Raw genomic sequence first — 26,885 nt, forward strand, 5'->3', positions numbered from 1 at the left:
CATCAGGCTCTCTGCTCAGCAGGGAGCCTGCTTCCTCCTCTCTCTCTGCCTGCCTCTCTGCCTACTTGTGATCTCTGTCAAATAAATAAATAAAATCTTTAAAAATAATAATAAAATAAAATAAAATAATCTAACAGGGGCCTGGGATTGAGCCCTGCATTGGGCTCCTTGCTCAGCGGAAAGCCTGCTTCTCCCTCTCACACTCCCCCTGCTTGTGTTCCCTCTCTCTCTGTTCACTGTGTTTCTCTGTCAAATAAATAAATAAATAAAATCTTTAAATAAAATAAGATAAAATCATTTCACAGTCCGTCACATGGCTATTCCATTATTAGGTTACTTTCTAAGTGTTTCCATTATGGAATTTTTCATATTTTAGTGTGTGTGTTTTAATTGGGAGGGTGATTAGATAGCATATAAGGTTAAAATACTTGAAAAAATATTTGACTACCCATAATATGCTTTTTAAGACTCAGATAACACAATGTACAGTACTTGTATATTAACCTAACCGTCATATTATTCCTTGTTTTGAGTGATTTTTTCAATTAACATAATATGTTAATTGAGACATGCTATGTTTCTTTTTATTCTGTATTATTCATTTAGTCCTCATATACTTTGATGTACTCTAGTGGTTTGAGGGGAGTATCTTTTTGAAGTACAGAACAGTACTTCTGAGGTACTAATTAAAGCTTGATTATGGGCAAAGGCTTTATTAGAGACTACAATTTCAGTTAAAACTGAAAACAATCTCAGTTTTCTTTAAATGTTCTAAGTAATTCTGTTTGTTATTTTTCTCTTAACTCACCTTTCCTGTCCCCTCTTTTTCAGAATGATGGCTATCAATGAGTTAACCTATATGGATTTTTTAAAGGACAGAACAGTAATGAAATATTTGAAATACTTGTTCCTGAAAATCATGAACATTGACACAAATTCTACCTCTGTCAACTTTTATTTAAATCAGTGAATATTTATGTAAAAAATTTGGTTTAAAAGAGCCATATCTATGTGTATATTTTTATATATGTGACAGAACACAACATTAATAGTGTTAACTAATGTTCTATCTGTATTTATACTATTCCTGACCTAAATTACTCCTCAAAGTGTGTTGTTTATACTGTGAATATAATGTATTGTTCACATTATACTTTAATAATCTTTTTCATAATGAGCCATGATATGTATATGTAAATAATCTTACTGTACTTACTTTCAAAGTTTTTAGTTTTCATGCCTGTGTTTATAAACCATATCTTTAATGCATTCACAGAGGATTATCAACTTTGATGCTGTGCTCTCTCACTTTTTTCTTCTAAATGTAAAATTGTTCACCAGTTTTTTGTCTGTCATCAAGGGTAATATATTCAGGTCTATTCTTACAATAGCAGAGGTCTTGATAAAATAATGATCACCATATATAATTTGTTACTACTAACTAGAAAAACTGATAGAAAAGATACATTTGTATATTACATACAATGTAATATTGTGGTTATCATATGGACTTTTCATATAACAAGTTCTATCAGAATCAAACGAAAAGCTGCATTCAGAATTTTGTAAGACAAAATATAGAACAGAAATTTGGGACACTTGTTTGGTAAATAAAATTCCTCCCTGTATTAATTGAAAATCTCAGTATAGAAGTATATGGAGTAAATACAGTATTTTGTTAAAATGCCAATATACATTCAGTAATAGCAGTTATTTGCTTCTAAACCTGTGTGTTTTAATTTATGAGTCTTGCAGAATAGTAGTAAACACTGAACTGTGGCATGTTAAATAGAAAACAACTTTTTACAATTTTCAAAGTTGTAATTTTAAGGAATTTAGATATAAGCATACATCAATAGAAGAACAGAAGTACAAAATAGAATATCAGATACAAAAACTAATCGTGTTTGAACCATACACATTTGAAGAAAATTCTGTTCTCTGTAGATTTCATTATGATTGAAAAAGAACTTAAGAACTAACATAGGAAACTAACATAGGAAAGTCGAAGAGCAGTTATTTATGATATGTTTTGTTTTCTCTCGTGGTTTACTGCAGTGGAGTTTGTGTGTGTGTGTTTGTGTGTACCTATGGGTGGGCACTGTTGTTTTTCCAAAATTAGTATGCCTTATATGTTCGGGTTATGCCCTTTGCAGTAATCCACTATGTATTGGGTATGATGTGGTTTACTTTTCTACCATCTTTGTAATTGTATGTATTCTGCCTCCTTTGTGTGAATTCATGTATTATATAGAAAAATACAAGAGAAATGGGACTATTTGCAATGTCATGTGGAAACTCTTTTAATAAATATATGTAAATAAAAAATATCTGTCCCCACCTTTTCCCCCCAAGCAACAGCAAGACATATTGTGTTAATATTTTATTTTTAAATGTTTTCTATAATTTAAAAATGTATAGCTCTAATTGTTATTTTCTTAACCATGTTACTACAATTTTTCTAAATTAGTTTTATCCTATAATACCAAATGTTCTGACCTTTTATAGATACTTTGTTTCAAGTAATTTTAAATTATGCTTGATATAGATTTTCTAATAAACTTTCCAGTCAATTTATTTTCTTTCTTATAAATAGTTTTTTTTCTTAAATTTTAGCAATATTCTTAATTCTAAAGTTAAGTACAATTAATTCAAATGAAACTTCGTCATGATAGGATATGGGGAAATCGCAGTGCTTACGTGCCAGATATTTTTTTATTGACTTTGATTTATTTCTAGGTAGTTCAAATATAAGAAATGAAATCAAAGTTTGTTTGAAATCCATCTACAAAATGATTAAACAGGGTTTCCCCAGTTTTTAGAAGATTTGAGCACCTGACTTACTGTCGTTCTACCATCAGTCTGATCATCAGTCTTTCTTATGTCAGTATCTTCTTAGAACAGTGGTGATTGAGCAGGCCTGCACATTAGAGTTACCTGGACAGTTTCTTTTTTAAAGATTTTATTTATTTATTTGACAGACAGAGATCACAAGTAGGCAGAGAGGGGGTGGGCGGCAGGCTCCCCACTGAGCAGAGAGCCTGATGCAGGGCTCGATCCCAGGACCCTGGGATCATGACCAGAGTCGAAGGCGGAGGCTTAACCCACTGAGCCACCCAGGCGCCCCTACCTGGACAATTTTAATGAAAAACTGATTTCTGAGCCCTATGTTAGTCCAAATAAGAATCTCTGGCAGTTAGGTGTGAGCATTTGGGGGTTTTTTGTTTTGTTTTTGTTGTTTTTTTTAATTTTAGGTTCTCTAGGTGATTCTAATGTGTAATCAGATTTAAAATGTGCTAATTTAGAAACTGATCCACCAAACTGATTTCATGACCTATTAATGGGACTCACCCTATAGTTTGAACACACTGCCTTAGATCTTATCATTACTTCCAGAAATCTCAACTTCTAGCATACTACTCACCACCCCCCTTTCTGGGTCACTCTGTCATGCCTACCCTAACAATTCTATAACTTTACCAGGATCTCCAGACAATTGATTCTCTCACCTATCCCTTGTCTAGAATTCCCTCGCTTTCCTTTTTATCTAGGATAGGCATCATTTTCTTTGCATATACTGTAAATTCTCTTATCCTTGTAAATTGAAAACTCAAATCTTGTTTGTATCCAACTGCTCCAACTACGCTGCATCTGTACCTAAGCAGCTGAATGGGACTTGACAAAAAACCAACCATGCTGACCCTTTTCACTGAAAACTTCTGGCCCTGAAGATCAAGGGCTCACAGCACAGTGTGAGGATCTGTACACATTTTCCTGGTCAATTCATACTTAATCTCTCCTCAACAAGCATTTCACACCTCCTCTATACTCAGACCTCCAGTCCTCCCTCTTTCTTGCTCTCAGGTTGTTTCTTTTTTCACTGAGAAAATGGAAACAGGAAACTTCCTCACCCTTCCTAATCTATTAACAATAGATTTGGAGGCATTCGTATCTTTATAACTTCCTGTTCTGTTATAACATGAACCATCTTTACCTCTAGCTATTTTATCTAATCATGATCAGTATTCATTCCTTCTACTACTCAAAAGACTCCTTCATTAATCCCACATTCCTGGGTCCCATTTTTGCTCTATTGGCTTGTTCACACTTGCATGCAAAACTCCCGTTTTGAATCTCCCATGTTAAAATCCTCCTAGACCCGGGCACCTGGGTGGCTCAGTGGGTTAAAGCCTCTGCCTTCGGCTCAGGTCATGATCCCAGGGTCCTGGGATGGAGCCCCGCATCGGGGGCTCTCTGCTCAGCAGGGAGCCTGCTTCTCCCTCTCTCTCTGCCTGCCTCTCTGCCTACTTGTGATCTCTGTCTGTCAAATAAATAAATAAAATCTTTAAAAAAAAAAAATCCTCCTAGACCCAACCATTCCATTTTTTGCACCCTTTAGAGGAAAAAAAAATCTTTTAAAAGGTGTTATCTATACTCACTTCATCCCCTCTTTAAACTTTTCCTTCTTGAAAGGAAAGGTGGGTATAATGGGAAAGTAATTCCCATTACTGCAAACCATTTTTGTCAAGGTACCAAAAACCCCCATGTGTTGTTTATTTCCTTTTTCACACATAATGTTCCCAGTTAGTGCTTTTTGCTATATTTTGTTCTTATTTGGTACTGCTTCTGTCCTTCTTTGAGGAAGGACTAGGGATAAATAGAGCTTTAAAATAAATGTATTTGAAGATAAAATTAAGGACTTCTTCCAGAAGGCATCAGAAAAAGAGATTGCAAATGTAAAAGAAATTCATTATGGAAGATGTGTATCGGAGTGCCAACATCTAGGTAATAATGATCCTTAGAAGAGAGAAATATTAGGAATGCAAAAACTATTTTAAGAAATAATGGAAATAAATGTCACTAAATCAAAGGATACAGTCTGAGGTCTTTATTAAAGAGGTTCAGAAAAAGCCAAGAAGGAGAGAAGGGGAAAACCCACATTTAGATACAATATTAAAGACAAGGAAAGAAATTTTAAAAGCCCCAGAGAGAAACAGTTCACCTGAAAAGGGAAAAGAATTGTTGGTGAAGTCTATTGTACTAACAAAAAAAGAGGGAAGGACAAAACAAGAAAGAGGAGAAGGAAAGAAGGGGGGAAAGGAAAGAAGGGAGGAGAGGGGAAGGAGAGAAGTGGGGGAGAGAGAGAAAGAAGGAAGGAATGAAGGAAGGGGGTAAGTAGGGAAGGAAGGAAAATCTGTAACAATTCAGACCAAAACTGGATAATGACAACATGCTAGATGGAAGAACATGAGAAGTCAAATATTTGTGTTTGGGGGAGAAGATACATATACTAATGTTTCAGAAATCAACAGGGTGAAATAACACAGCTATAAGTCCTGAAAGCCATCATCATAATGATATAACAGTAAACACCTAGCACTTTATTCTTCCCAGGTGCTGAGAATTTTACATATGTTAACTCACTTAATTCCCACAACAATCATATTCTTTATTCTCATTTTATAGATGAGAGCACAGGCAAGACTTTCCTATGGACATATAACTAGTACAGGTGAATTTACTTTTAGACAATCTGTTAAGTGATTTAACATTTAAATCAGCACAAGAAAACATGATCCCTGCAGTGGAAAGCAAGAAAACAGAAAAAAAGAAAGTATGTTTGAAAATATGAAACAAGATGGCAAAAGTAAGTCTTTATATAAGAGTAGCCACAATAGGGGCGCCTGGATGGTTCAGTGGGTTAAAGCCTCTGGGTGGCTCAGCGGGTTAAAGCCTCTGCCTTCGGCTCTGGGTCCTGGGATCGAGCCCCACTTCAGGCGCTCTGCTCAGTGGGGAGCCTGCCTCCTCCTTTCTCTCTGCCTGCCTCTCTGCCTACTTGTGATCTCTGTCTGTCAAATAAGTAAATTTTTTAAAAAAATTTTTTTAAAGAGTAGCCACAATAAATGTAAGTGGATAAATTTCTTCAGTTAAATGGCAGAGTCAGTTTGGATTTAAAAAACTCTATGTCAGCTACAAGAGAGAGATGTTTAAAATAAAAACACATGGAAATTTTGAAAATAAAAGGAAAAGATTCACCAGGCACATGGGAACCAAGAGAAAACTAGAGTACTAATCTTATCTGACTAGAAAGAATTTTAGGGAAAAGAAAAAAGAAAAAACCTGGGTATTACATACTGGTGAACAAGAACAACAATAGAACATATACAGCCATTACAAATATACAACTATATGTGTATATGTACGTATATAAAATTTTACACCCAACAAGCAGAATACACATTTTCTTCAAGTACATCTCTTCCATTTAAAAATAGACCATATGGGCGCCTGGGTGGCTCAGTGGGTTGAGCCTCTGCTTTCAGCTCAGGTCATGATCTCAGGGTCCTGAGATGGAGCCCCGGATTGGGCTCTCTGCTCAACAGGGAGCCTGCTTCCCCCCACTCTCTGCCTGCCTCTCTGCCCACTTGTGATTTCTCTCTCTGTCAAATAGATAAGTAAAATAAAAAAAAAAAAAAATAGACCATATATTAGCCCTTAAGGGAATGCTTCAAATTCAGATGGATTAAATAATATAGTTTCTTTGACCATAGTATGTAAAATTAGAAAATAATAAAAGGATAGAATAAATTTCATTGTGTTTGGAAACTAAAAAATGTCTTTCTAAATTATCCTCTGATATAGATGAAAATCATAAAATCAAATAATTTAAGACTGATGAGTAAATAATAAAACCACTGAAATAAAAATTATGGGACACAGCCAAAGTAGAACAGGAAAACTATAACTTAAATATATTAATCAGGAAATAAAAATCATTAACAAATGAGCAAGGATTTTTTTTAAAGATTTTATTCATTTATTTGACAGACAGAGATCACAAGTAGGGAGAGAGAGAGGAAGGGAAGCAGGCTCCCTGCCGAGCAGAGAGCCTGATGAGGGGCTCCATCCCAGGACCCTGGGATCATGACCTGAGCTGAAGGCCGAGGCTTTAACCCACTGAGCCACCCAGGCGCCCCACGAGCAAGGATTTAATTCAAGAGATTAGGAAAAGGTAACAGCAACCCTTGCTCTCTCTCCCTCCTCAAATTAGTAAATAATGAAGAACAGAAAAAATGTTAGAGAGCAATAACATCAACCACAGAAGTTGAGATGAAGAAGCCAAAACTTGGGTCTATAAAAGGACTGATTAATAAACTTTATTTGAAATAAGACTTATCTTGATATAAAATATACAAAATTCAGAATGAAAATAGGAAAATAATTACAGATATGTCAGGTTCAAGAATATGAAAGTATGAAGAATGGCTATGTGCTAATGTATGAAATACATAAAATCCATGAAAATGCTGAAACTTGGTACAAGAAATAATATAGAACTGAACTCAAACAATATGTGATAAATTGAGAAACAGGGGTGCCTGGGTGGCTCAGTGGGTTAAAGCCTTGGCCTTCGGCTCAGATCATGATCTCAGGGTCCTGGGATTGAGCCCTGGATCAGGCTCTCTGCTTGGCAGGGAGCCTGCTTCCTTCTCTCTCTCTGCCTGCCTCTCTGCCTACTTGTGATCTCTCTGTTACATAAATAAATAAAATATTTTAAAAAGCAAAAAAAGAAATTGAGAAACAGTAAAATATAAATGTCTGCTAATCTCTGATATCATTATCAATGGGGCAATAGATGAGGCAAAAAATAGATGAGCCTTAACTACAACAGAGAGAGAGATTATGACCATCTCTCCCCCATTTACAGATAACCTTAAGAGTCACAGGTCACTCTATTTGGGGTTTATTTTGAAACTTGATTTGGATCAACATTACATTGGTTTGCTTAGGAAATATGGGCCATGTCACTGAGAAGTTGGAGCCTTGATAGGCCTACATGGCATAAACCAAGTCTGGTCAGCAGTCAGGAAAAACCTATGGATTTGCATCAGTCAGATTTTTTTTTTTTTAAAGATTTTATTTATTTATTTGACAGAGATTACAAATAGGCAAGAGAGGCAGGCAGGAAGAGAGAGGAGGAAGCAGGCTCTCTGCGGAGCCGAGAGCCCGATGTGGGGCTCGATCCTAGGACCCTGGGATCATGACCCGAGCCGAAGGCAGAGACTTTAACCCACTGAGCCACCCAGGCGCCTCCATCAGTCAGATTTTTAAAAAGACTGTACTAATGGGGCGCCTGGGTGGCTCAGTGGGTTAAGCCGCTGCCTTCGGCTCGGGTCATGATCTCAGGGTCCTGGGATCGAGCCCCGCGTCGGGCTCTCTGCTCGGCAGGGAGCCTGCTTCCTCCTCTCTCTCTGCCTGCCTCTCTGCCTGCTTGTGATCTCTCTCTGTCAAATAAATAAATAAAATCTTAAAAAAAAAAAAAAAGACTGTACTAAAAAAAAAAAGAAAAAGAAAAGATTGTGCTGGTCTGTGTGTTTGTACATAGACAAGGCAGAGTCCATGTTTGGCCTTAGGCATGACAAGATGGTAGAACAGCCACACCCACGTGAATTTTTCTGTTCTCATAGCACATGGATAGGGATGACAGATACAGAAGCAGGTTGGATTGCCAGACACTGCAGTTTCTTGATTCAGGCAGACCATATGATTTTTTTTGGCCAGGCTGCAATGTAGGCTCTTTGTAAGGGACAAAGAGAGCATTCATTGCTATTGGCTGGGCCCCTCTCAAAGAATGCTGATTTGTGGATTAGCGGATATAAAGGACCAAATAGAATGCCTGTTCCCAAAAAGGCCCACAAGATGCTCAACTTCCTTTCTGGTTGGGCATGGCTGGAGATACAGCCCTTTTTCCTGAGGGGCCAGAGGAATTGAGCATTGTGAATCTGCCCAAGAAATTTCACTTGGCAGATAGGCCTCTGAATTTTGTAGGGGGGTATCAGCCACCCCCGCTGGTATAAGTGAGAGAGTCAGAGGCCTTGAAATGAAGGCTTCTGACTTGCCAAGCAACAGGATATCCTCTTCGGGTGGAAAACTGTGAAATCAGAGGGTAGAGGCACCCATGCTAAATCCTGGCTTGTCTGCTAGTGACAAATGGCAACAAGTTTGTCCCACAATCATATCTCCACTTTCTGCTCTTCCGTGACTGGGATAAGCCCCTCTGACACTTACGGGATGGGAATATGAGTATTTAACACCTCAATCCCTACTATTCATCCAGATGGGCAGGTAACAACAGTGCATTGAATTATACCAAAAAGTCTCACTAAGAAGTCATGTTAGCTTTTCTTTCCCATTCAGAACCCTATCCAAATCCCATGTGTTAAACCTAAGCATCCTTTGGACCAGGTAGGAGCGTGACTAGGATGCCTATATCCAAGGGAGCTTAGAAATTTAAGTCCCTCCCCTCCATGAAATGTCTCAGTATATTTGTACAGAGTGTGTATGGCCTTTAGTCTTCCATGGGAACAAGGAGACCTTGACCCAGTCATTTGATTCCTTAAGGTAGCAGGACTTTCCTGAGGTCAGGACAGAGGAGGGAGAGATCAGAGGGCACCGAGAACAGCTCTCTTCATCAGGCAAAGGCAAGGAGCTGATGGTGGCTCAGGCTCAACAAAACCAAAATTCTGTGTCTTTCCTGCTGACATCATTTATTTCAGCTTTGGAGCTCTCTTGACCTAGCAGCCAAAGTCGTATTGCCTTCTAACTGGGGTCCCAGGGCTTTGCTGCTCCAGTGTCATGATGACGTCTCGTCGCCCACCTGAGGAGGAGAACACCATTCAGTGAGCTTGTTTCAAACCCACCTCTCATTGCTCAGACTTTAAATATTCATGTACAGGACTGAATGAAATACTGTAGGACTGTTGGGGACTGTTGGGTGAGAATAGTCACTACCAGGTTCTGTGTCATCTCCTCATATTCCCTTACCTCATCCTTTCTCTTCCAGGTAGCCACATCCTGTCAACGTCCTATCCTTGTTCCCCAAACTGTGAAGAACCGTGAATGGTCTGAGATTCTTGTCCTGTTCACAACCTGGCAGGTTAGCCTGTCACAGGTTCATGAGTGCCAGCAGAAGACACGAGACTTCTGGGTCTGAGACAAAGCTCTTTATTTCCGCACACGCAGCAGGCAGCTAGTGTTTTACTGCAATTCCTCGTGTCCCCAAATCCCACAGGGACCACCCGGTAGACCTAGATGGATGCTGCACATAGAGTGGATTTATATAGCAGCAGAGGAATGAGAATTCAGGAAACTTCCATCTTCTATAAGAGGCTTCAGGCAAACCTGCCCAACCATCGCCCTGGGGGGAGACACTATCTTTTTTATTTTTTTTTTAAGATTTTATTTATTTATTTGACAGATCACAAGTAGGCAGAGAGGCAGGCGGAGAGAGAGAGGGGGAAACAGGCTCCCCGCCTAGCAGAGAGCCTGATGTGGGGCTCGATCCCAGGACTCTGGGATCACGACCTGAGCCGAAGGCAGAGTCTTTAACCCACTGAGCCACCCAGACGCCCTGACACTATCTTTTTTGTACTGGACAGCAAACAAAACTGCCCCCTGGTCTGGAGTGACACTATCTCTAGCTTCCAAAGCTAAACAAACATCCCTAAAAGATAATCTGGAACAAAAACTGCCAGGGCCTCTGAGGCAGAGGTAGAATAAGAGTTCCGTGGAAAATTATCTTCTGACACTTTTATAATATTAATCTCTTTGATTGTCATAAAATATACATAAAATTTACCATATTAACAAATTTTAAGTGTACAATATGAATTCTGATTAATGCATTTTTAATTTTCTAGTATTTATTCAGATTTTTAAAAATCGGTGCTTGTAAGTGGCACTGACCCATAGTCACCTTTTCTGTGAAAGCAACATTGTCTAGCTTTGATGTCATGGTTATGTTGACTTTCTAGAATGAGCTACGAAGTGTCTCTTTTCCCATGCTCTGGAATTCTTTGCATTACATGGGAATCGCTGGCTCCTTGAAAGTTTGTTAGAGCTGACCCATGAAATCACCTGGGTAGGCCTCTTTTTTTGAGGAAAACGTTTGACCACCTTTTCAGTTTTTTCAACAAATATTGATCTATTCAGATATTCTCCCTCTTCTTAAGTCAGTTTTGGTAACTCAGTTTTTCTGGAAAATCTGTTTCATCTAGATTTTTTAAAAGTCCATACCTTCGTAATTTCTCTTTTCTTGTGAAGTGTGTGTATGTGTGTGTCTTCACTGATTGACCAGAGATTGCCCAGTTTTTTCCCTAAGAATCAACTTTTTATTTTGTCTATCAAATCTACTGCTTGATTTGTTTTCTGTTTCATTTACTTCTTTTTTCATTTCTTCCTTATTTCTGCTTTTTTTTGTTTTTGTTTTCATTCTTGCATTATATACTTAGTTCCTTTTTAGTCTTTCTTATTTTCTAATGTATTCATTGAAAGCTATGACATTTCCTTTGAGAACATCAAGCTGTACCCCCACAGGGTTTTTAGTCCTTATTTGTCATTGTTTTCTAAATAGATTCCAATTTCAGTTCTGAATTATTTCTTTTTTTTTTTTTAAGATTTTTTATTTATTTATTTGAGGGAGAATGAGTGAGAGAGAGCATGAGAGAGGAGAAGGTCAGAGGGAGAAGCAGACTCCCCAAGGAGCTGGGAGCCCGATGCGGGACTCGATCCTGGAAGTCCAGGATCATGACCTGAGCCGAAGGCAGTTGCTCAACCAACTGAGCCACCCAGGCGCCCAGTGCTGAATTATTTCTTAACTGGGGTCACTACATAGTATATCATTCAAATTGGGACACTTTTGCAATGAAATATATATATTATGTCAGGACAATAGGTAAAAGTCAGGACTGTTCTGGGTGAAGAAGGAAAATATGGTTATCATATTTTTTTAAAGATTGATTTATTTATTTGAGAGAGAGAGCATGAGCAGGAGAGGCAGAAGAAAGGGAGAGAAAATCTCAAGCAGACTCCATGCTGAGTGCAGAGTCCAGTGGGGGGCTTGACCTCATAACCCTGAGATCAGGACCTGAGCCGAAACCAACAGTTGGACACTTAACCAGCTGCACCACCCAGGTTCCCCCTATGGAAAATTTAAGAAGCCTTAAAATTTTCACATAGTAGTTACAAATTTTAAATTCAATAGTATTTTGATCAATGAATGTGAGCTGCATGGATCTTGTTTTTGAAATTTATTGAGGTTTGGGGTTTTTTGGCCTCAAACTTGATCAGTTTTTGTGACTATTCCCAATAGTTTTGTACAGAACGCATATTTTCTGTTTGTTGGGTACACATCTCTTGATACTTTATTTTTATTATTTTTTATTTTAAAGATTTTATTTATTATTTGAGATAGAGCGAGCAAGTGAGAGAGAGAGCAAGAGCAGGGTGGAGGGGTAGAGGGGGAAGCAGGCTCCCCACTGAGCATGAAGACTAAAGTGGGACTTGATCCCAGGACCCTGAGATCATGACCTGAGCCGAAGGCAGCGGCTTAACCCACTGAGCCACCCAGGCGCCCCCATTTTGAATTAATTTTTACAAATAGTGTGAGATCGTTATCCAGCTTCATTCTTCTGCATCTGGGTATCCAGATGTCCCATATGATTTTTTTTCTTTTTTTATTAGTATTTGCCTAATATACCCTCCTATTACCTTATATTTATTTATTTATTTATTTATTTGACAGAGAGATCACAAGCCGGCAGAGAGGCAGGCAGAGAGAGAGGAGGAAGCAGGCTCCCTGCTGAGCAGAGAGCCCAATGCGGGGCTCGATCCCAGGACCCTGAGATCATGACCTGAGCCGAAGGCAGTGGCTTAACCCACTGAGCCACCCAGGAGCCCTACTTTATTTTTAGATAGCGTCATAACTTTGTAATTTAGATGTTAGGTATGTGAGATACAACAGTTACCCCCATTTTACAGATTTGATGAAGTGTCTGTCACTTCATGGATGACATGAAGTTGAATGACAGATCCGTGCACAGAGACAGGAAGTCAGGACAATGGATAGGATAAGCATTCTGATTTCTCATCCCGCCCTCTGAGCCATTTAAACAAGCCCACCTCACTCGCAATAAATTCTGAATATTCACAACAGCTCATCCCCTGGAGTGGTCAGAGGTAATTAGTAACCTTATGCCTGATTCACAGAAACTTTCAAAATGGTGATACATGTCAATTTCCTCACTTTGGAGATCAAGGCTGTTGGACAGACACAAGAGGGCTCTGAAAAAGTGGCAAGGGACAATTAAGACCCTCTTACACCACAATATTTCTACTACCTTAGCTTTTCCCTACCTTTTAAAAAAAAAAGATTTTATTTATTTATTTGACAGAGAGAGAGACAAGAGAGAGAGGGAACACAAGCAGGAGAGTGGGAGAGGGAGAAGCAGGCTCCCCACTGAGCTGGGAGCCCTATGCAGGGCTTGATCCTAGGACCCTGAGATCATGACCCGAGCTGAAGGCAGAGGCTTTAACCCACTGAGCCACCCAGGTGCCCCAGTTTTTCCCTTTTTTTTTTTTAAAGATTTTATTTATTTATTTGACAGACAGAGATCACAAGTAGGCAGAGAGGCAGGCAGAGAGAGAGGTAGAAGCAGGCTCCCCGCTGAGCAGAGAGCCCGACGCGGGGCTCGATCCCAGCACCCTGGGACCACGACCCGAGCTGAAGGCAGAGGCTTTAACCCACTGAGCCACCCAGGTGCCCCTTTCCCTATCTTTTGTCTTTATTTATTATCCATATGACTTACGTTTGCACAATTACTTTTTGTAATTCAGTTCATTAGCCTCTCCACCCAGCGAAAGATTTTGTTATTGTACTCCTTTAATAAGCACTAAGAAAATTTGATGTTAGTATACAGGGAAAGGATTGACAAGCAGATGTGCTGGAGAACAGAATCAAGAGGCTTTGGAAGTCCATGGTCTAACTGAGGGGCTCTTAACCTTGGCAATATTGACATTCTGGACTAGATAATTCTTGGTTGTGGGGACTGTCCCGTGCGTTGCAAGATGGTTAGCAGCATCTCTGGCCTCTACCCACTAGATGCCAGTAGCGGCACCTGCTAATCAGCTGTGGCAACCAGAAATGTCTCCAGACACTGCCAAATGCCTCTTAGAAGGCAAAATTACTCAGGATTGAGAACTACTGATTTAACCATATAATCTCTTTCTCACATCCTTTCCACACCCCCAATACAGCAGTTCAGTGGTTAAATATTTTAAAAATTCCTCATGGTCTGCATCTTTTGTATTATATTATGGTCTCTGAAAATCTAAGTCTTAACTGAAAGGTAGCTATTTTTATTTATTTATTTATTTATTTATTTATTTATTTATTTATTTATTTATTTGACACAGAGAGAGAGAACAAGCAGGGAGAGTAGAAGTGGGAGAAGCAGGTTCCCACCAAGCAGGGAGCCCCATGACAGACTTCATTCCAGGACCCTGAGATCATGACTTGAGCCAAAGGCAGACACTTAACCAACTGAGCCACCAGGCACCCTGAAAGGCAGCTATTTCAAAAGTGGAATAATGGGCTGATACGTAGTTCGCTGTGTCACACTATTATTACAGCCCCACAGGTATGTGTTTGAAAAGTGAGGGAAAAAACAGCACCCGTCAAACGTGGTGCTGATAGCTTCTGATTTCTGAGGCCCGTGAGACACAAAGTCCAACTAGAAAGTTCTATTGTGAGCATTAAATTCCCTAGAACTCTTTCAATATTTGAAGGCTGTATAATTCAGGGTATCTTGCTCTGCAAATTGAAAAGATAGTAGATCTACACTTCTTTAATGTAAATTTGAATTTTTATAGAGTATGTTTTCCTGTAGTTGGCAAGACTAAATATGTCAAGAAAAAGATCTCAGTTATATGTGCTACACAGATTTAATTTTTGGCTCTGAGAACTCCTAGTGCTACTAGATTAAATCAGAAAGATTTTTTTTTTTATTCCAGTATAGTTAACATACAGTGTTAGTTTCAGGTGTACAATATAGCGATTCTCTAAATCAGAAGGAACTTGCTCAGCCTCTTGCAAAATTCTTCATTGTGTTTATTTGGAATAAAGCAGATATCAGTTAAAATATACAAGCACTGAACAACTGAATTTTTCCTATATTCACAAAAATACACAACCATATTTTATTCCGGATAATTAAAATATTTATTAAAAAAAAAACCACCCAGTTGGATAAAGCAACATGCACTAGGTTCTCGCAGTAACAAAGTTTATTCTTCGAAGTCATGCACTTGCATTCCAATTATTAGTTCTGTTTTTGGCATTGGGGTATCTGGCTCAATACTGAGTATCTCTGAGGGTTACCTGTCATCTTTTAAAAAAGATTTTATTTATTTATTAGAGAGAAAGAGAGACAGAGCACCTAGCAAGGGAGAAGGGCAGAGGGAGAAAAAAAAAAAGCAGGTTCCCTGTTGAGCAGGGAGCCCCACCTATCTTTTGTCACAGAGGATTTTTTTGTTCCCAATTTTGTTCCCAATTTCCTGACTAATAACGATACTGCATTACTTTTTGCATCTTTGGGGGCGCCTAGGTGGCTCAGTGGGTTAAGCCTCTGCGTTTGGCTCCTTTGGCTGGGGTCATGATCTCAGGGTCCTGGGATGGATACTCGCATCCGGTTCTCTGCTCAGCAGGGAGCCTGCTTCCCCCCTCTCTCTCTGCCTGCCTCTCTGCCTACTTGTGATCGCTCTCTGTTAAATAAATAAATAAATAAATAAATAAATAAATAAAAATCTTAAAAAAAAAAAATAAAGCATCTCTGCATGCACGGTGAAGGAAAAGCTCACTAGTTTCTAGAACTGATTTCCGAGTTCCAGTTAAACAGTCAAAGCAAAAAGTATGGAGGAAAAGTCTCAGTGTTTCCAGTTAGGCCACAAAATGAAAAGTTAAAACATTTTCTTTAAAATATCAAACTCAGTTTTTAATTTCATCGTGGCTGGGGACAATAGTGTCCGAAGTCCATGTCACCCTGTTCTGATGTACAGAGGCTCAGCCAAGCGATGTGGAGCCTATTTCTGCGGGGCATCTCTCAACTAGTTTGATTTCCAGGAGTCCCAGGGCTCTCTCGCCCTGCGGGGGCTCTGCGGGGGGAAGCTCCCTCTGGAGACCAGGTGGCTCTCCCGTTAGTCTCTGGCTCGCCCAGGTACCAGGGGGCGGCTTTGCCTGCCGCGGTGATGACGGATGCTCCCGGGTTGCCACCCCACGCGAGCCTTCCTGCGAGCCCACCCCAGCAGCCTCAGACCCCGGGCATTGGGTGGTCCCTCGAGCCATCCCCTGCAGCTCCGGGAAGGCTCGCGTCAACCCCACGCCCTTCGCTCGGCCGGCTCGCGGTGCCTGGACACCTCCAGGTAGCGGGGCTGTCGGAGGCGCGCCCTTCCTGGCAGGCGCGAGAAGTTGGGCGCCCCGGGCGGGCGGCGGCGGCAGGCGGTCCGGGGCGAAGCCGGGCGGGGCGGCGGCGCGGGTCCGAGCGCCCGAAGCGCCGGCGGAACACGTGACCACGGCGCGCGGGGCCGGGCGCGCAGTGCCGCGCGGTGGCGGCGGCGGGGAGAGCAATGGAGGCCGCGGCCGCCTGAGGGGCGGGTGCGCTGCTGGTGCTGCTGCGGAGGCTGCCGGTGCTGCCGGGCAGCAGCCGGCTTACTCGCGTCCGCCGCCCGCGCGGGACCGCCGGTCGCCGTCCAGTCGCTCTGCCAGCCGCGGCGCCACGCGGGGACTCAGGTGAGCGCCTTGTCGGCCCGCGGTCGGAGCCAGACAATGGGGGCAGCCGGCGGGCTTCTCCGCTGCACGCGCGAACCCCCGGGCTGCGCCCCCGTGACGCCCCGAGATTCCCTACCTTGCACTGGCCCTGGGGGCGTGGGCTCGGCGTGGCGGGCCTGGGGACTTTGGGGCGGTGTCCCCGCGTGTCCGGTGCGGACCCTCCCCGAGAAACGGGCGCTGGGTGTGCTCCGCTTTGGGTCTCACGCGAGGGAACCTGCGGACCGGCTGCGCCCCGGGAACTTGCCGAGAGCGTGGGACCTTCTAATTCCCTTTCTCCTACCCGCGCGGCGGCATCCTGTCCCGGGGTCGCGTCCCAGCTGCGGCGGGGGCAGAGCAAGACCTCGCCGTCTGGGATCTCAGACTCTGACCGCGCTCAGCCCTCTCCCCACGCCGGAGCTGCATTGCTTTGTTTAACCTCTGCCAAGCCATTTCGCACAAAACTCTTGTTGCCCCAATTCTGATGAGCCACCAGTCTGATGGCTGAGGCAAGACAAAGGTTCTCCCTGTTTGCCAAGGGTTGGAGCCGGGGGACTGCACGCTGCCTGTGGTGTAAAATGTGTTTTCCTTATCTTCTCCCAGGCGTTCTTGCGATGGTTTTCCTGGTCCTGTAACCGTCATTTCTTGCAGAGGTCTGTAGTGGTGAGATTGGACCTCCTAACCCTACGGATACGGTAGGTGGGGTATGGCTTTTATTCACGGTTATCAGTAGACAGAAGGACAGACGCTTACATTTGATGTTTGTTGTTCTCAGAAAAGAGGCATCGTAATATTTTCTGAATTCTGGATTTTAAGAACGAATGTATACATAAAGACACATTGACTCAGTAGTTGGGGCGGGGGGGGGGGCGGATCTAGTAACTGCGACCATGTGTTGTGAAATTTTAATACGGTTTTACGAATAATGGCCCGGAAACTGATCTCGTGTAGGTAAGGGAGTGAGAATGTTGGGGGTGGTGGTGATGGAGAGGGAGTGGTTAGAATACAAAGGATAAGGCAGTTTTAGTAAATGGTTCTTAGTAAATATCTTGTAGCAAATTTCAGTTCATTAAGTTGTCAGTAAATCGGTGGTCACGTGTAAAAATCCCTATCTTAGTTGTTGAATTATACAGAAAATGGCTAACAATTATTTGGTATTGTATGTGACTCAGGAATCTGAATACAAGAATCAATTTCGAGTAATTTTTAAATGTCAACAAAGGAAATACACCTTCACTATTGCCTCCTTTATTCTGTGAGAAAACTGAATCCTAGTTCAGTACATTCAAGAGAAAATTGCCTGTAAGAAAAGAAATTTCAAAGGCAGGGTTTTTTAAAGAAACATTTTGAAAAATGCGTCTTTTGTAGGTGATATGGTTGCACTATAGATTATTTCAACTCAGAAATGTGAAGGGAAAGAAATCATGCTACTAGATTGCCCCTTTCCAGGATTAAAATGTATTTTCTTCAAAACCTTATTTTTACAGTTGCTTCTGACATTGAGAAACTTTCACTCTAAAGATTTAGTACTTAGCAGTAAATTTGGAGTCAAGAAAATAGTCATACTGACTTGACATACCCAGGCATTTGGTGCAGAAAACAAAAGCTGTGTAGGTTTTTCTAAAGTATAATGCACTATAAGAAATGCTGGATGAATTTAATAATTGCTAGATGAAGAAGTATTTTACAAAAATTAATTGAAATTAATATGAAATTCTCTAGGGCAAGGGACAGTTATAGTCTTTTTTTGTAGTCTGCATTTCTAACTTGGCTTATAGTAGGTGTTCAATAAATAACTATGCAAAGAACGAAGAAATGAGAAATAAAACACAAATTGATAAAACATGCATACAGATTGAATTCATTTGCTTCTTTTAGTTTAATGAACAATTACTGAAGGCCTACTGTGTGTCAAAATTGGGGACAGTGTTTCCACATAGAGTTTATGAAAGCCTTGTGACATTCCTTTTTTGATCATTTTTGATGTACGTTTCTATGAAGAATGGGGTTCCTTGGGTGGTATTAATGATCATCTCATATAACTGTGTAGCACGCTAAAGCATTTCATTTGTGGTGTGTAAATATACTTTCTCACAGTGGCCTATGGGAAGGCTGGCCAGATACCATCATTCCTGTTTTGTAGGTGAGGAAATCCAGAGAGGGCAAGATTAAATGACTTGCCAGCTCCTTGCCACTGAAGCAGCAATGCCAGGGACAGAAGCTGGATCTCATGCCTAGTGTTTTCACCTCTGAATCACACTGCCTTTTTCAAGCAATACTGTACTCCAGAAAATACTCTCAAATTAGGCTTCATGAAAAAGTCTAACTATTGAATAACTTGTATAGAAGGAAAACTTAATATTTTACAACCTAGTAATAACTGAAGTGATTAAATGTGTGAATTCTAGAGTCAGGTGACTGAATTTGAACCCTGGATTAATAAGTTGCTAGCACTGCGTCTCTGGCAAGTGACTAAATATCTCCGAGTCTCAGTTTCCTCATCTGTAAAATGGTGGAAGTAATAGTACTTATATTATAGGGTTTGGGGAATGAGCAAATGAAATCATGTGCATGCATAGCACAGTGTGCATGTGGCACAAACTAAGCATTCGGTGGCGACTAATTATTTTTATTCTTATTATTGTAATGTAAAGCCATGGCTTTTATTTATTTATTTAAAAAAAGATTTTATTGATTATTTTAGAGAGAGAGTGTACGAGGGGTTGGGGGAGGAGCACAGAGGGAAGGCGAAGGAGGGGTAAAGAATCTCAAGCCCATTCTGTGCCAAGGGTGGAGCCCTGGGTCCAGTTCGATCTCATGACCCCGAGATTGTGACCTCAGCCGAAACCGAGTCTGATGTTAAACTGATTAAGCTACCCAGGCACCCTTAAAGCAGTGGCTTTTAATTTTTCTTTCGGCACAGAAAGAGGTAAATTTTATATTGCCATCCAGTGTACAGACACATTACAAATACGTTTAAAAGAAATTCATGGATCAGTGCTTCAACTTCCTATGTGCAATGCATCCTTATATTTTTATTCTACCTTATTTAAAAATTCTGGTTAAGAACCACTAAATGATTTCAAATTTCATTAATGGGCAGGACCTTAAGTTTGAAAAGCACTAATGTAAGGGATGATCAGGTTAAATGAAAGAAAAATCTTTAATGAATTTTTATATTTTTCCTTTTAGTCATTTACATCATTTGGAATGAATATTAAGTTACACTGAAAATAGATTCTTAAATATTTTGTAGTAATTACAGTCATTTATTGAGCATTTATCATGATCTCGGTACTGTACTAAGCAGTCTCTTTATATATGTTATCTAACTTAGGGCTCCCAACAGCCTGTAATTTGGCCCTGTGTTTCCATTTGATAATTGAGATTAAGACTCAGGTTTTATTAACTTGCCCAGGGTCATAAAGTTAGTAGAGATGAAGCAGGAATTTACACTGAGTTCTCTGTGACTCCAGAGTTCTCTGTAGTCTCACCCTGTTCCAGTATTCTGTCATAGTGGTTGCTGTAGATCTGTCATTCTTTTTATGTAAATTTGAATTTTATCAAATATCAAGAATTTACCCCTTGTGGTACATCTTTTGTAGTTTTCTTTGAAAGGATCCACTTGAAGCAAATTTTCAACTTAGTAAAGTAAGAAAGGATATTGGGTAGACTGGTAATTCATTTTGACTTTGGCTGTTCTTTGATGTAAATATTTTGAAATAGCTTCTCAGGTTTTTATGATAGAGTCAATTAGTTGGTCAGTTTTATTGAGCACCCAAAGGTTTAATATATCTTCAAAAGAGACATGAAATAGCTGTGTAACTATAAAAAGACTTCATTATGAATGAATGCCAGCTTTTGTTAAGGCACAAAATGAAGACTTAAGAGCCACAAAAAGTATTTTATAGTATATTGATTTGTCTCAAACTCACTGGGCAGTAAAGTATTTATTTTGTAAAGTACTTGTAAGGAAGCACAACTAACTGCCCTATTATTTTTTTTTATTTTTATTTTTTGTATTTCAGTTCTTTGCAAGTGTTTCTTAAAATTTTTAGCAGTATTTCAATTTTAATTTTTTGATTTTTGGGAATTTCCTCTTTTAAAACTATTGTCAGAAAGAAAGCATGTTTTAAGGGAATATGTTCTATAAATAGTACTTAGAATTTACAAATAGGTGATTTTTTTTTTAAGACTTTATATATTTATTTGACAGAGAAAGATCACAAGCAGGCAGAGAGAGACGGGGAAGCAGGCTCCCTGCCAAGCAGAGGGCCTGATGCAGGGCTCTATCCCAGGACCCTGAGACCATGACCTGAGCCAAAGGTGGGGTGATTTTTAAATGAGAGTGGAAAAGCAGATTTCACTGTTTTTTTCACATTTACATCTTACAGATTCAGACTCTTGTAGTGTCTAGTTTGCCTATTGCTGTCAACTTGTATGAGTATCTCTTACAAAGGAGATGATTACTAGGTGCTTAAAGATATAGAAATATTCCTCCTGTTTTTGCATTATGGTGTCTCTGTTCAGGGAGCTTTAAACTTTTAACTGTATGTTTAAACAGTTTATTTGTTGAATTAAGGTGAGTCTTTTCAAATTTGATAATTTTAAAATTAGAGTTTGTGTAGATCATGATGATACATTAGACAAAGAACAGCAGTTTCATGGTTTATTTATGTGGTTTGAAAATCCATGTGTTTCTGTTCGTCAGTCTTTGTTTTCTATTAAGATTAGATAAAAGTGAATATACTGTTTTATTTATTGTTGGCTATCAGATTTCGTCCTTAGCCTTTCGTCCTTTAGCCCTCAAAAAATTGTTTTGCCACTTATGAAATCTGTACAAATTTAGTAAGCTTATATCTTACGCTAATTTATTAGCTTATTGCTTTTGTCTAAAACTTGACCCTGAGTGAATTGGTATAGTTTCCATGAGCATCAAGAAACGTTCCAGCTGCTGAATCATTGTTGTAATTTGATATTAACCTTGGCTACCATTACATTTTGTCTATTATTCTTTTCTTTATTGAAGTATAATTGACAGGCAATGTTATTAATTTTAGATGTACAATAAAATGATAGTACTGTTACTCTCAATGTGAAAATTCTTAGCGATAAGAGCACAATCAATTTAGATGTTTGTGCTAGTGGCTTTAAGGCAGAGCCACATGCATTTATTAGATTTACATATGTGTGATTTCCACAGATACATGAGAAGCGCAAGATGATTAACTCTTAGTCCATAAAATAAAAAAATCCTTAAGTAACTTTGTGGAAATAAAAATACAAAGTAAAAACCTTTAAAAGATGTTGACTGTCTTATATTTACATGTTATCAGAAACATTTAAGAAGCCCAACAGCCCAATCATGTGTAATAGCTTTTATATTATAATAAGTTTGCATGTGAAAAGGTGATTCCATTTGAAATGTGAAAAGGAAAAGCAGGAATATTTTCCATCAGATTTTAAAATCTTGACCAGCTCTTTCAGATGTTTGCAGAATTTTTCAAAAGCGTATTTTAAGGCTTAAGGGGAAATTTCAATAAACTTGCTTCTAAAACTTGTATTATAGTAAATATTAAGTGTTTGAGGAAAAGATTCAGAAACTGCATCCCTGAAACACTTTGGGAGATATTTAAATCAGAAGTAAGTACTCAGCTCATTAGAGACAGGTTGTTAAGATGTAAAACAGGTAGCAGCTGCTCAGAGGAATTATTCCCAGTAACAAGAAAGGAAGGGACAATTTACTAAAAAGATGTTGGGCTTTTACCAGGGAGGGTAAGAACAATCCACCCAGATGCCCACTGGCTCCCTGATGAGGAATTGGCTGGCACTAAGAGTGAAAAAGGGGAACAGGCAGGGAGGGGATGCAATAGAGAAATTTGGTTATTATTTAAATCTGAGATAAGCTGGATTCAATATATAATCTGTGAAAATTCTTTTTTTTTTTTTTTTAAGATTTTATTTATTTGACAGAGAGAGAGAGACAGTGGGAGAGGGAGCACAAGCAGGGGGGAGTGGGAGAGGGAGAAGCAGGCTTCCCGCTGAGCAGGGAGCCCAATGTGGGGCTCGACTCTAGGACCCTGGGATCATGACTTGAGCTGAAGGCAGGTGCTTAACGACTGAGCCATCCAGGCGCCCCTAATCTGTGAAAATTCTTGTTTATAATTGTTAACCCATGGTTTCCTCACACCGGAGACATAGAAAGGAAAGACCATGGTCCCCTTGATCACTGTTTTTGGAAAAAGAAATATCAGTACGCTGAACCCCCTTGACAAAGCCCTTTGTGCTCTTAGGTGGGGGCCACAGCTGATGTTCTTAGGAAGCTTGTGGCGAATTCCAGTCTGCTTTAATGATGCATGCAGGGTTTTCTTCATTTCGAAAAGTTGCTAATAAATTTAGAGTGACTTTTTCTCTAGCAGAGTGTTGTTGTGACAGACACAGTGGACTTTTTTGGCACTCAGTGATGCAGCTGCCCAGGCATGTTTGTGATGGGTTAACTGTTTTCTAGAGTTAATGAGGTCAGGGTCACAGGTTCAATTCTTGGGAAGGCCAGTTAGCTTTGCTTTGTTCTCTGATCTCATATTGTACTCTTAACCCAGACTAGCCATCTGGCGGAGGCAGATCATTGATCACAAAGGGACTGGTAAATAAGACAGTGTGAGAGGAGCAGCATGACTCTTTCTAGAACAGTGGATGTTGAGTAATTAGAAAAGCAATCCCCAAAGCATGTGCAAATTGTGTTTCATAGCATTACCTTAACATGTAAGAAGATAACATGGTCGTCAATTATTTTTCTTTGTCTTTTCTGTCGAAGTCTCATTTTAACCGTTGTTTTTTCCTAGTCAGGATTTTCTAGGCATCTCATTCATTAAGCAGTTGTACACTGTCTTGAACGTTCTCAATCCCCCTTTAGGTTTGTAGGTTGGTGACTATGGTAGCGAGAACAGGGTAGGTATGAAGTAGTAGATCAAACCACCTACTCTGTTGTTTACAGATCCAGCTTCACTGAATTTACGGGGAACACTTAAGAGTTTTTCTGAGTCTCCCATGATGTGCGCATCTCTTCTTCCCTTCATTGAAATTCTTTCCAGTAATGAGAGAAATACCAAAGATCATCTGATTTGTGCTGTCACATAGGTTCCGTGTGGCTGTTGACTATTTGAAATGTGGCTTGTCCAAATGGGTGTGGTGTAGGTTTCAAATACTTGTTACGGAAAAAGAATGTAAAATACCTTATTAATAATTTCAAAAGAGGGGCGCCTGGGTGGCTTAGTGGGTTAAGCCGCTGCCTTTGGCTCAGGTCATGATCTCGGAGTCCTGGGATCGAGTCCCGCATCGGGCTCTCTGCTCAACAGGGAGCCTGCTTCCTCCTGTCTCTCTGCCTGCCTCTCTGCCTGCTTGTGATCTCTCTCTGTCAAATAAATAAATAAAATCTTTAAAAAAAATAATAATAATAATTTCAAAAGAGACTGTACATTGAAATAATATTTTAGCTATGTTAATTTGAATAAGACATTATTAAAATTAATTTTACTGGTTTCTTTTTACTTTTTTAAATGTGCCTACTAGAAAATTTAAAATTGCGCGTGTAGCTCACGTTTGTGACTTGCATTCTACCGGGCAGCACTGTTCTAAACCAGCCCTTCATTTTACAGATGAGAAGGCTAAGGTTCAGGGGTTAAGTAACTGAGCTGAGTTCTTTCTGTTGTCTGTAATCTCTTCTTGCTAATAGGTTAGGTGCTCTGGAAGATGGAACTCTTTGAACCATTAGAGGACCATTTAGCGCATGGCAATTATCATTAAGTTGCAAGAGTTGTGCTTGAGTCATTGTATATTAGGTGTTAGGCCAATTTGTGTGTGTGTGTGTGTGTGTGTGTGTGCGCGTATGTGTGCGCATATGTAGGAAGGAGAGTTTCTTTGTACTGTTGATGTGTGGACTACGTTTTAGCTTCCTATATAGGTCAGAGGTCTTACAGCTTTATTTGCTTCTGAGAAGAACACATTAAGATATCAGACATTAACAGCTGTAACTTGGATAAATAAGATGGAGCTCATTAAAGAGGTACTTTAATATGTATTTCTTATTACAAAAATGTCGGATAGTTTTGAATGAATCTTGGAGCACAAAGCAGCAAGATTTTCAGGCTGTATCCCTTCTGGAAGGAAAAGAGCTGAAGTCAAGAGACGTTACGTACTTAGCCTATGTTCTGAAGAAAGAGCTATGAGCTGTTATCCTCTTAACCGTGAATGCTCCTCATGTGCCAGTTGAGGAAGAACTAGCCAGAGCTGGCTGGGGCAAAGCCATGGTCCCTGAATGTGGGTTTTCTGCCAGTTTAGTGGACGTTATGGTCTTGAATTGGCAACAATAAAAAGGGAGAAAACCTCAGGACCAGATTTTTGTCTTTGTTATTTCTGGTTGAGATTTTTGCTTTCTCAATAAGCACGCGCAGCTCAAATGAACATCTTAAAGATGTTCACTTTATGCACCTTCAGATCTAGTTTTTCTTTTTGGCCCACACAGTTCTAAGACACTATCAGTTTGTTATCAGTGACCTAATGACAACTAGTTAGCAATGACTTTGTCAGGCAACCTCTGACACTTCAATTAATCTCATCATCCATACTAGCTAGAAATGTGCAGGAATTTACCTTTTTAAAAAAAATTTTTGTAAAGATTTTATTTATTTATTTATTTGAAAGACAGAGATCACAGGGAGGCAGAGAGGCAGGAAGGGAGAGGGAGAAGCAGGCCCCCTGCTGAGCAGAGAGTCCATGCTGGGCTGGATCCGAGGACCCTGAGATCATGACCTGAGCCCAAGGCAGGGGCTTAACCCACTGAGCCACCCAGGGGCCCCCTTTTTAAACTTTTTACAAAAGATTTTATGTATTTATTTGAGAGAGAACACAAATAGGGGGAGAGCGAGAGAGAGAAGCAGGCTCCCTGTGAGCAGAAAGCCTGACATGGTGCTCGATCCCAGAATGCTGGGATCATGACCTGAGCCGAAGGCAGCTGCTTAACGGACTAAGCCACCGAGGTGCCCCAGGAATTTGTCTTTCTAAGTAGGGGTGGTGTGAAGATTGAAAAAAGATACATGAGTACTTCCAGAAGATTGGCTTATAATAATATTTCCTGATTACCAGTTTTCTGTGCTTTTTGTCTGTTGTAAAAACCTGGTTGGTCCTGGGTATAGAGAAACAAAACAAGATAGCAGTCTCTTAAAGGTTACCCTTGAGTAGGCGAAAATAAGTAACAGCGCCTTGTGGTATAAAGCTTAATGAAAAGTGTGTTAACTTAAAAATGAAACTGCCAGTTATTTTATCAGCAGAAGATTTGCTTATTTTGGAATAGCGGAGAATGGCAATCTGGGACATGGCATCTATGGCAGAACCATAGATGAGACTGGAGAACAAAGGGGAGGACTGCTCTTTGTAGTTATAGAGGTGAGGGCGAGTTGGGAGGGGCTTCTAATTGCTGGAACTGTGACTGCCTTTCTTTGGCTGGGCTGCTGGGATTGTAAAAGTAGTACCACCAGCATTGTGCCCTTTGCCTTGTGTTTGAAATTGACCAGGAGTGTTGAGTGTGTGAGCTCCCCCTACTGGTCTCAAGACTTCATTTTAAATGGGGTATCCTTTTATTAATTTTTTTCAAGTATGGTGACCGTCCAATTCCATCCAGCCTGAGTCATCGGAAACCCACTTTATCTTATGGCAGCAGACATGTATTGAATACACACCATGTGCTGGGTACCATGGGTAAAGCACAAGAAGAACAAAGGTTGGAGGAGTGCAGATCACTTGAATGCAAAAAAAGATGTGAGATAGTTGCGCAGGAATCGGCAGAGGTGTATGCATAACCTTGTCTTAGAGTCCAACGTAAGAATGTAGCATTTTTACATTGTTGCAGAACGAATGTATTATAATTTATGCTCTGCATTTCACTAGCTGATTTCATGTGCTGTCATGTTTAATGTCACCTCTCATTTTTAGCAACAGCTAAGTTTGTTTCCTTTGTCATTGGGGCAGCCAGTTGGGATGTTGGGAGGCTGTTGTTGTATGGGGAATCATATTGAGTACACCTCCCCTTAGTTCCTCCCTTTCCCCCTGATCCAGCTGTTTATATCAGGCCGTGTGGAGTTGCTAGTGAATATAAAAATGAAGAACTCACAGTCTAGTGAGGAAGAAACACAAGGCAGACTGTAAAGTGTGCTAGGATAGATCAAAGTGCTATGCGAACTCAGAAGAAGAA

At 40.1% G+C, this 26,885-nt stretch overlaps 2 protein-coding genes across 7 annotated transcripts in view; both read left to right on the forward strand.

Annotated features, from left to right (window-relative positions):
* The window catches only part of CEP135 (centrosomal protein 135), an 82,124-nt gene extending 79,546 nt beyond the window's left edge, over positions 1 to 2,578 (forward strand). For both annotated transcript variants that reach the window (XM_047719359.1, XM_047719360.1), the window contains exon 26: positions 832 to 2,578. The gene's annotated coding sequence lies outside the window, so the exon portion shown is untranslated. The remainder of the gene's footprint in view (positions 1 to 831) is intronic.
* Positions 2,579 to 16,431: 13,853 nt separating this feature from the next.
* CRACD (capping protein inhibiting regulator of actin dynamics) overlaps positions 16,432 to 26,885 on the forward strand; it is a 272,837-nt gene continuing 262,383 nt past the window's right edge. For all 5 annotated transcript variants that reach the window (XM_047719362.1, XM_047719361.1, XM_047719366.1 and 2 more), the window contains exons 1-2: positions 16,432 to 16,624; positions 17,243 to 17,334. The gene's annotated coding sequence lies outside the window, so the exon portion shown is untranslated. The remainder of the gene's footprint in view (positions 16,625 to 17,242; positions 17,335 to 26,885) is intronic.

This window comes from Lutra lutra, chromosome 2 (genome assembly GCF_902655055.1).
Source record: "Lutra lutra chromosome 2, mLutLut1.2, whole genome shotgun sequence".
NCBI lineage: Eukaryota > Metazoa > Chordata > Mammalia > Carnivora > Mustelidae > Lutra > Lutra lutra.